We start from the raw sequence: 11,637 nt of genomic DNA on the forward strand, positions 1-11,637 counted from the left end.
AGAGAAGTTGACTCTTGTCCAGTCGTGCAAGTAAATAGAAGGAAGATCTGATCCTAGTTGGAAAACTCTAGAGGCTTCCATTACTTCACTAATGCCCTCTCTTGGCCTCAGTATATCCTTGAAGAACAGTTGAGGAGGCAGTTGACCAAGATCAAACTGATGAGCTACAAAAGAAGGGTTGTAAAGCTCATAGGTTGGAAGGTTGCCTAGAACGAAGGAACCTGTAGATATTTTGCCACGGCCATAATGAAACTCGACTGAAAGAACACAGGGCTTGATGAAAGAATTGAAGATTACGGCCACCGTTTCATCTAAACAGCCTGATTCAAATCAAAATTTGAATAGGAAGATCAGCTCATTGTTTTCATCCTCGTCATAGGGTAGCCAAGTCAGGGTATCTGCATCAAACCCTCTATAAAACCTTTTGAAGAGATGGCCAACATCGACAATAATTGTTATGGCCGATGCAGCTTCACCATAACTCATGCACTGACGGGTTCTTCCTTCTTCACCTCTATATTTCTCATCAAAGTTGGAGAAAGGAAAGCTCATGTTTCTAAGATCAGGCCTTACAATCTTGTGCATATACAGGTTCAGCCATAACTGTATCAACCACCAAGGGCCACTAATAGTATACACTAGTTTATCCTTCAGTAACTGGGCAGCTACCTGGTGCATCAGATGATAAGCAGCTCCCAATAGATACTTTCCAAGAGAAATATCCTTGCCTACTGTCAGATGGTCTGCCATAAGTTTATGATTGTAAGTCGGACCATAAGATGACCCACAGAAGATGAATCTCTCTAACCACATGTTCAGAAAGGCCACATATTCTCTTTCGCTAATAGTTGATTTGTCTCTAATATGGTTTAGAATGTAGCTTGCCCATCCTGTGCAGTCTGATATTTTAGCTAATTTCTTAGATCCAGCACTTAAGAAGTCATAAGGCTGCATCGATCCTGTTATTCTAAGGTCGGTCAGCATATAAACATCAGCCAAAGTGATGGTCATTGGGCCGTGACAAAAAACGAAAGCATTTAGGGTGTTGGACCACAGATAAGATGCAGAGATCAGGAGTGAATCATTCCTCTCCATCATAGACAACGAAAGTGTCAAGCATTGATTCAGATCATAAAGCTCCCAATCTCCACCATTTTTCTCGGGCACCCTACAAAACCAGTCTCTCCATCCCTTAGGCATTTTGGGCCAATTTCTGAAGGGAGTTTTGGTGTTCCAGGAAAACGAATCCACTATAGATTGTTTGAAGGGGATTTGGTTGGTTTCTTGATAGATAAAATCTGATGGATCAGGGTCACCCATAGGCCCAAGAAAATAGGCATTGAGAGCAATAGTCGATGGAATCAAGATTTCATTCCTTATTTCCTAGAAATCAGATAAAATAAAATTGAGAAGAAGGGAAATGCAGGGTAACGGCCAATACTTGGAAAATGGGAACTTGAAAGAGTACCTCAGGGACGTGGTCATTGGTCGCCATTGCAGCCAAAATAGATTTGAATCTGAGAAAGATCGCTTGAATGAAAGCTTGATAGGGCAGAGGATTCGCTAGGGTTGAGGGTTTGGCGATGGCGGCGTCAGCTGTTAAGATTTGCTCGAGAAAGAAGGGGAAAGCAAATGGGCCGAGTGAGTTGGAAGAGATACTATTGGGATATTATCTAAGACTCGGAACGGGAAGTCAGGGGTCTCGCGTATATCTCATAATAAAACGATTGCGACGTGGTAAACAGATAAATAGGAATTTTGGAATAAAATCATTTTATCCCAAAATTGGGGGGCATGTGTTTACACCAAAATTTGGGAAGAAGAATGCAGGAACTCGAAGCTTCCAAGATTGCATCAATCAATGAATCGATTTCATAAGGATTGATATCAGCTGATTCAGATGCGACACTGGAATCGGCTCTCTTCGAATGACGTCAGTAGATAACAACAATGAGCTACGGTTGGCATCAGGAAATACATATCAGACTCTACAAAAAGGGAAAGATTAGGGTCTAAGTTATCTTAAGTTAGGCATGTTTTCTTTTATACCAAAGATTATAATGAGTCGTACTTGAGTAGGATTCATGTTTAGACTTCGGTTATAAATATTGGACCCCGGCTATTGTAAAGAACATCCAATCAATCAATACAAGTTACTTGTTTTCGGCTCCGTGCCAACCCTTAGGAGTAGGAGTAGAGTAGATCTCGGTGAGTTCTTCAACAAGCAGGGCTACATTGGTCCAGACAACCTTCGACTTGTCTATAAGTACCGTCATGGCTTATACTTTCGTTTGTATGGCTACATCGGTTAAGTTCAACATCCACTGTGAACTCTAGTATAAGCTAGTTATCGACTCTTATCTCGGTCAAGTATGGCTGCATCGGTTAAGTTCGACCTCCACTGCTCGAATTAGATTAAGGTCAAGTTATCGGCTCTACCTAAGGGTGGCGTCCTTCGGGCAGATTTATTAAGTTACCGATCTTTCTGATGTTCTTATTGTTATTAGTTTTTAGCAACATCAATCTACCCGGCCGAGATCGATCTAGATTAGCCTCACATCCTTTTAGTCCGTCGTCTACTTTGTTACAACATGATATTTCTCACAATGAACGATGGGTTACGTTTTATCGGCTGTTCTACCTCAATCTTGATGGCGCATAGTATGCGCTTAAGACACGTATGATCTTGAAGGGGTTCACTGGCTAGTTAAATCTAGTCTATAGTTCGCTATTATGGCTGTAACGATCCAGTCGATCCCCACTGATGGCACTCTAGATCAGAGGACGCTAGTTGGTAGATTTGTTCTCAATCAGGCGTGACCTTAACTATTTGCTATGCCTGCAGTGGCTAAATAGCTGATTGCCTATGCTTTAATGCCTACAGAGTGTCTCTATGATTCTGTTAAATGTGAATAGATCTATGTACTTTAAGGGTTTGATTTGTTGTCTTTATCACGGCTGCCATCGATCCGATCGACCCCCACTGTTAGAGATAGCAGGTTAGGTCTGATGAGTTCATAGATTTGTACAAGTTAAATAGTCGATTGTTCACATGTTATAGTCTCTTTTCACCTAAATCGGCTATTTCAGCCGATCTGCTTTGAGCTTTCACACATATAGCATGTCTTTTGGAAAGCCTATCAACGTATAGATGGTTTTACGGATTCTTCGGTTTTAGTTTGTTATTATCATCATAGCTACCATCAATCCGGTCGAACTTCACTATTGATGATAACAGACTAGATTCACAGCATTTGTAGGTCCATTCGTGCTAGACAGTCGATTTGTTCACATGCTATATCCTTTCTCATTAGATTCATCGGCTTAATGATTCACATCCTTTTAGTCCGTTGTCTACTTTGTTACAACACGATATTTCTTACAATGAACGATGGGTTACGTTTTATCGGCTGTTCTACCTCGATCTTGATCATGCATAGTACGTGCTTAAGACACGTATGATCTTGAAGGGGTTCGCTGGCTAGTTAAATCTGGTCTATAGTTCGCTATTATGGCTGTAACGATCCGGTCGATCCCCACTGATGGCACTCTAGATTGGAGGACGCTAGTTGGTAGATTTGTTCTCGATCAGGTGTGACCTTAACTGTTTGCTATGCCTGCAGTGACTAAATAGCCGATCGCCTATGCTTTAACGCCTACAGTGTGTCTTCATGATTCTGTTAAATGTGAATAGATCTATGTACTTTGAGGGTTTGATTTGTTGTCTTCATCGCGACAGCCATCGATCCGGTCGACCCCCACTGTTAGAGATAGCAAGTGAGGTCTGATGAGTTCATAGATTTGTACATGTTAAATAGTCGATTGTTCGCATGCTGTAGTCCCTTTTCACCTGAATCGGCTATTTCAGCCGATCCGCTTTAGCTTTCACACATATAGCATGTCTTTCGAAAAGCCTGTCAACATATAGATGGTTTTATAGATTCTTCGGTTTTAGTTTGTTATTATCATCATAGCTTCCATCGATCTAGTCGAACCTCACTGTTGATGGTAACAGATTAGATTTAGAGCGTTTATAGGTCCATTCATGCTAGACAGTTGATTTGTTCGCATGCTATATTATTTCTCATTAGATTCATCGGCTTAATGATTCACACTGGTAATATCCACCTAGCTGATGATCTTACTTACATCTGCGTGTACTGTACTTGTCAACATAAAATCAATCACGACCCACAAGCTTTACTGTTCGTAACTGTAACACCTCTGGTGTTTTAAACCCTAAAATGTGCCATGTCATCATATGCATTGCACATTATTTTTGTGTTAGTGAAAATTTTGATATGCATTCACTAAAATAAGTTTATTTTTATGATGAGATGTGTTGACTTGTATGGGTGAATCAATTTCAAAACATTTGTGTTGAATTGGATTTCCGAAAACCCTAATTTCCAGCAGTTAATTCTACCCTAGAAAACCTAATTAAAAATCTAAGCACATTTTGAGGTTGAGCCTAAAAGCAAAAGTGTAGAACTTGTCAATATGTACAAAGTTGGTTTTTGGAGTTTTCAAAGTTGTTATATAAAATTTAAAGTAATTTGAAAAGGGATAAATTCTTAAAGTGTCCCCTTTTGATTTTAAACTTGCATTTCAAAATATAGACATAATTTAGGTATGGTTATTAAAGTAAAGTTGTAGAACTTTTAATTTGGAACAACTTTTATTTTTGGAGATTTTTGAGTTACCATACAAATTTGAGAGTAATTTGAAAAATGGATCGAGTGGTAATTCGGTAAATATAGTGAACAGTGCCAGCGGGCGACACCTCACCGACGGCGAGCTTCCGACGTCTTCCAGGCGCGCCTGTGGCCATCTCTAGCTTCACGCTGGCATGGAAAGGCTGTTGTGTGGCTTCTCCGTGCTTCCTGGCCGCGCTATAAAGCCTGCGCCGTCGTCGTTCTCCTCCGTTTCCTCTCCTCTGTTTTTCCTGTCGTCGCCACTCAGCTCCGTCGAGCTCGTGCCGTCGTCGTAGCGCCCTCCCAATCTCAGCAAAGCATACCATAGCTCCACCTACTCCTTGCGAACCTAGCCAACCTATCCTAGACACTTGATTTCATCGAGAAACGTTGCACGCCGTCGTTCTTCCTCACGGCCGGCAGTATCGCCGTCGAGTTCGCTTCATAGTGACCAGCACTCTATGGTGCGTCTCTGCCCTTGCTAAGCGTAGCTCTAGCTTCACCGTGTTGCCGTGATGCTCTATGTCTTGTTGGATGACCTTTTCATCCACTGTAGCCGCCGGAACGCTGCCGTCGACGACAGCTTGCTCCGCCGTGTCTACCTTGATCGCCGACAAGCCTTTCTGTTGCTCCTCCGGTTCAGCCATCAGCTCGAGCATGTTTGGGGTGAGCTGCTGAGTCTTCCCAAGCATTTTGTTTAACCACTACCGGCCTCACTTCGTTGGCGTAACGCAGCCACACCGCCGTGTCCGCCATGGCTGGCGTCGAGCTCGGTTTGAGCAGTGACTGGTGCAATTAGTGCCACCAATAGGTGCGCCTTGCTGTGGTGATCACGTTGGTACCCTAGCCGTCGTCGGAGACCTCACCATCGGCGAGAAATCACCGGTTAGAGGGCCTCGCCGCCGTGGTCAGCGCGGGCTGACAGTGGGGCCACCCTATCAGTGACCGTTGAAGTGAAAATGGATTTTTCTATTTTGCAGAATTTATTAAATAGTGCTGTGATTTGTTTATTTTGTGTAGAATTAAATAGAGCTCCAAAAATTATGAAAATTTTTGTGTGACCTCTTTGAGATGTAAACTATTTAGGAAAAATATTAAATGTTACTTTTCAGTATATTTTGAATGTGATAAAAATTGCTCAAATTAATTAATAAATGGGTTTCCATGATTTTTCTAGGCTTAAATAATTATCCAAAAATTATGAAAATTGTTTTTCCACTTAGTTATCATGTGGTGAGCCTTCACAAAAATTTTGAGCTCATTTGAAGAAAGTTGATTTAGTTCATAATTATTAATTAGTTGTTAATTAATAAAAACAAATAGTAAACCCTAATGATGTAGGTTTTGTTTGAATTTTTTATTGAGTGATGACCTTGGGTCATTAGCGTAAAATGATCCTTGATGCTTAAAGTAAGTGTTTGAGTTTATGAAAAGGTTTAGTTAGTTGTAGGTTTGCAACTGTACCGCGAAGGAAAGTTGTATTCAAGTTATTAACTTTTGCATCCATCGTCAAGCATCATATTTTATATCGCGCATCATATTAAACATGGCATTGTTACTACATGTAGTGAACAAAAGTAAGAACGTGGTAGTCAACCAAGTTGTTGAGGAAGTTAATCCACCTATTGAGGTCGGGTTTGATATCTGTGGAACATCTCCGGAACCTGACTATTTTGACAATCAAGGCAAGCCCCGGATGCATTTAAACCTACCTTGTGTTTTACAAATTTTATATCGCTGTTGCTTCTAAATAATGCATTAAGTGATTAGGAGTTGAGTGAAAACCTAATTGGTGCATTACCAACCTTGCTTTTCCATATCAACCTTGTTACCCGTTTCAATCCGAGAATGCCTAATTATGCTTAGCCATGCTTAGAACGATAAAAGTCAGGTGATTACCGGTTACCTACGAGATATAAATGGGTATTTTTGGATACGACTCGTTAATTATGTTATCATGAGATATGAGCATGTGGAGTAATAAATCTAGAACGGGTGGACTCGGTGTATAAGAGCCACAAGACATGGATGTCTTGTGAGCGGGTTCTTTCCGTCTGTGTCGATTAAGAACCGTCCGTTGTTGAATTGCATGAGGTGAGACTTTGTAGTACTGACCACATGCTCCGGTAAGCCTTCACTCGGCTATTCTATTACGAGAATGGCTACTCGCGCACTGGGAGTGGAGAGATGGCGGGAGTAGCATGTACCCACGTGGCAATGGGCTAGATTGGTGGAGTACTGTGCTCTAAGGTGGCGCAGACCCATTCTTGTTTTAGAGGATCTGAGGGTGGGTTGGTATATGTAGGTCAGAGACCTGCATATGTCATGTGGTTGGGAATCCCTAGCTGGGTTATAATCGGTTTAAATCGTCGTTGCTCTTCGGTTATGGAGACTCAACTCATTGTTCATCGTCGTAGTTAATAAATGAAACTTGAGGAAGATTTGAGAAAGGGTTTGATATGAAATTCATGATCTTAATACGGATCATGGTAGATTCATATATGATCTTGATGAGGGTTATATGTTGAAAGAAAGAATCTTGATAGAGAGCTTTTACGCAAAAGAACTTTGATTCTTGCTAAAGCCTTACCTTGAATCCCTGAGCCTGCATTCCTGAGTCTTATCAGTTTTTATTCTGGTTAAGTCTTGTTGAGTACTTTTGTACTCAGGGTTCGTTAACCCTTGTTGCAGGTGAGTCTCATGAGTAGGTCTGCTTTGGACCGTGCTGCATGATGGTTTTTACAAATTGAAGATGACAAGTAATTGTGTGGTCCTTGAGCAGGGCACTTTCTTTGTGTGTTATGTTTATGTTACTAATGTCACTCCATTACTATGGTTTGTAATAATAATCGTACTTAGTTTGTCAGGTTTGAAATAACTATTTTGTAAACTAAGTAACTGTAAGACTTCCGCTATTTCACTCTGATGTAAATTAATAAATAAACTGTTGTAATACTGCAATAACTCTGTAATGGATCCTGCTCGGAAAATCGTGGATGATTCGAGGTTCTCCGAGGACACCCGACAGTCTTCTTAAGTTACCGGAAACATATGCATAGTCGTCAGAGGTCATTGGACAGTGACAGGTGCATGTGGGTCCTATAATTTAGGAGGTTCTGCCACAGTAACAGCCGATTTCTTCGCATATCGACTATTTAGTCGATTTTTCCGTCTGGCTGCTCCCGAAGCGGCACACTTGAACTGTCTGGGCAAAAACCGGCTTGTTCCACCTTAAATTACTGATAAACTTTCTCTCCTTATCAATTGCTAGTCAAATTGACTGGCACGCCTCAAGAGGAATACGCAGGACCGGTTAACCCTGCATTGAAGCCAAGCGGATCTCCGGGTTTATCCTAAACAGATCCTTCCAGCTTGTTGTGTGCCTCCACGCATTTGACACGTTTTTGCGCCAACAGCAATATCCAACAAGAACCTTCCAACTATTTTAGAGAGCACCTTTTAAAAGATCACTGACATTTAATTGGTTAACAAAAAAATGAGAGAAAGAGTATATTCCATATAACAAAATCGGGTCACGAATTGTATATACTGCTTCATTAGGGGTATGTACTACTGTTCTACAACAAAAACAAGTATGATATTATTTTGCAGTTAGTATATACTACTAATTCCCAAAATAAATCCCAAAACAAAGGAGTATATATTTTAGTAGCAGGAGTATCATACTACTCTTTTAATGGTGGTATATATTTCTTTTATAAAGCAGTATCAGACTATTTCAGAAACAGAGCCTTCATGCTATGTCATGCATCTCAGATGCCGGCAGAATTAAAAATTGACATCAGTACCCCACTTGGCGTTACCTAATCTGTTTTAACACTCAAGTGGACCACGGTGCATGAAACCAAAAATACAGTATGTAAGTACCTATTTGGGATCAGGAATGGACCGTAAAATCCAAAAAGACTATGCAGTTTCAACAAACTGACTCAACTTTAACCAAAGGAGAGTCCTTTTCACTTTCTACCAAAGGAGATAGGCAAACTGTTTAATCGACAACTCAAGCAAAGGTTTCTGGTTCTTCCTCAACAGCTCAAGCAAATATATACTTATTAAGAATCTAGTTATCCAGATATTAATATATGCAACCTCAGTAAAAACAAAAATACAACTTTTGTCAACTAATTTCTTCTAAATGAATCATCCAAAAATAGGGTGATTGAGCACCAAAATAAAAGAGTTAATAGGTCCACCATGTTCAAAAGGAGCATCTGACAAGTTTATTTAAACCCTATATCATGTAGGCAAAGGTAAAATAGCTAGCAACCCACAACATATCATGTGCATATATGCAGAGAGCAGGCCATTTAACCAACTTTCAGTCTGTAAAATTTTTCAATCTCTTATAGCCCAAACTGAGAACAAATTCCTTTGTCACATATATCAAAATCTGAACTTGCAAGCAATTGTAAGCTAAATAGTAATTTTTTTATAAAAAATCAGAGTGAAAAGGACCTCATCTTCATCTTTTTTGCCACCTGACGAGATAAACCAGCTAGGCCTAGGAGCACATAAAGAAAAAGATTATAAATGTGATGAGCTTGGCTTTCAGGCTTTTCTAAAAGTTAAAAGAAAAGATACATAATCCACGTACATCTCCTTATTTCTTGGATGATAACAACAACTGCCTAGCATAGTAATGAATAAAAAGAATTTATTCAGTCATTTATTCATAAAGAGGAATCGATTCAGATATTCAGTGATGTATTTATTGTGGCATGATTTGGCACTGCCTAGCATAGTAATGAATAAAAAGAAAAAAAACACATGTAACAGTAACACAGCCCCTTGAATCATTGTCATCGCTCTCCTCATACAAAGGCGCAGATTGGATTATAACCCAACCTCTTGAAGGAAGCCTACAGTTTTAAAACTGATTCTGCAGTGGATGGAGATATGAGAACAATGAGAGGCAACTAAACTTTCTTCGATCTTGATCACATCCCTGTCCTCGTGGAATGACTCTGCTCTCACAGAAGCTAGTTTACCCGGTGATGGATCACACATCCTTATAAAAAGAATTGTTACGTGGTGCACTGATGTCATCCACAAGTCACATTTCATTCTACACTGAATCAATGGATGCACATAGTACCATTAACTTATTCAACAAAACGAATCAACCTAAATTGGAAAAATAAAAACAAACAGAATCATAACTTAAAGACTATCGGCACGTCACTCATGGTCACCTAGATTGGGAACGCCTGATGCCTTCATCTCCAGTTGCACCTTTTCCTGTATCCATGCGAAAGGAATCCTTTTCAGTTCAATGTTTAATCAGTTTGAAAGAAAAGATGATATATGTTTAATCAGTCTGAGAAATAGAATAAGTATATCTTGACAATGAACCTTCCCTATATCAGAGTAGGAATGATAGCAGAGTTTGTCATAGACTAAATGCAGGTTACCAACATATTTTGAAACCAGCTTCTAATTGCAGTAGTGTTGTTCTTTCAAAAAAAACATGTAGTAACGCACTTGTTTTGCTATTAAGAAAAAAAAAACATATCTGTGTTGCAAAATAGTAACAGTCGACATCAAGTTCTTATATAGAGAAGAATAAATGTCGTAGCAATTCAACTCCATGCTTGGATTTATGCAATTTATGAAGCAAAAATTGAGACCCTAATCTTATTAGAAGGTTTTGCAACCAAAGGTATCATAAACGGTTTACTAACTCAGAATTTTGAAATCCATTCTCAGCGAGTATTTATTTACAACTTCAGATTTCTTTGCACATGCATATTACCTTAGATGCTTAATTTATGTTTTAAACCACATAGGAACCTCAGATTAATCAATATATGGCCCACACATCTAAATCAACCTTCTGTGTGAACATGGCAATGCAGTGGAGGAAATGCAGGAAAAAGGATAGATGGTCTCTAACTGAAGTAATGATCATGGACAGAAAAAAAACCTTCCAGTTTGAAACTTTGAATACAATAAACAAGATTTTAGATGAGTTGTTACCGGCGAGCGCATAGAGGAGGCTAGAGCAGCAGCCCCTAGACCTGCGAGGTCCACTGCCTCCTTTTCACCCTTCTGATCTGATTGGAAGCAGCAGTAGCAGCAACAGAGCCGAACACAGTCTGTTTTCAACAATCCTGAAAGAGTGAAAAATGAACTTTCAAAAACCTAGAAAACTGAACATCACTTCAGCTTGCTGGATTTTGTTGCTACTCTGCGATGCAGTTTAGAATCATGAGAAGAGCCTTACAACAAATAGAATTGCAAGTGAATCATGCATAGGCATACATGGGTTCCCCAAATTTTATATGGCTATAGCATCTTTGGTGACGTTCTCAAGTTTCTTCTCAAACTAGAATTTCTACAAGAACTGAGCGCCGTGTCGTCATGCCAACCTGTTGTTGAAAAATTGCCACATGAGTGAAAATTTATTCCAGTTTGGATGGTTCCTCCTCCGAAATTTAGACGCCTCATCCGAAACTGAAAACTTGCAGTAAATATATTTGATACTTCTATATACTAACCGATATATTTCTTTATTAGGATTTAAGCACAAGTATTTTTTGCTCAAGCGCCGCAACTGATCCTGCTGCTATGTTTGATGTTTCCCCTCCAAATCGACCCTCAAGCCACAGTTAACAACTTTGACCAAATGGAAAAAATAGATAGTAGATCAATACTGATGTTTCTGATTTTTTAACACGGTTTCTTGGATCTTTCATTGACTGTTAGGAGTCGACAACGTTCCTTGTGACCTCAGATCAAGCCACAAATCAAAACTAAAAGAAAAAATAATGGTTAACGTCAGATCTTAGTGCCTACTACTACACAATTGAGGATGAATTCACAATTGAGGCAGGAAAGGAGACAAATCACATTGTGGTACCACAGATCTTACTGCCTACTACTACACAAATGAGAAAGGGAATTCCGAATATAAACCTTCAGT

The 11,637-nt window shown here is 39.7% G+C and overlaps 1 long non-coding RNA gene across 1 annotated transcript; it reads right to left on the reverse strand.

The window, feature by feature from the left end:
- Positions 1 to 9,166: 9,166 nt before the first annotated feature.
- Positions 9,167 to 11,060, reverse strand: LOC136453208 (uncharacterized). Its single transcript, XR_010758969.1, has 4 exons — positions 10,939 to 11,060; positions 10,692 to 10,825; positions 9,908 to 9,953; positions 9,167 to 9,216 (listed from the first exon to the last, which is right to left on the reverse strand). It is a non-coding gene; the product is annotated as an uncharacterized lncRNA (long non-coding RNA).
- Between the last annotated feature and the right edge of the window lie 577 nt (positions 11,061 to 11,637).

The sequence above is a fragment of the Miscanthus floridulus genome, chromosome 5 (genome assembly GCF_019320115.1).
Source record: "Miscanthus floridulus cultivar M001 chromosome 5, ASM1932011v1, whole genome shotgun sequence".
NCBI lineage: Eukaryota > Viridiplantae > Streptophyta > Magnoliopsida > Poales > Poaceae > Miscanthus > Miscanthus floridulus.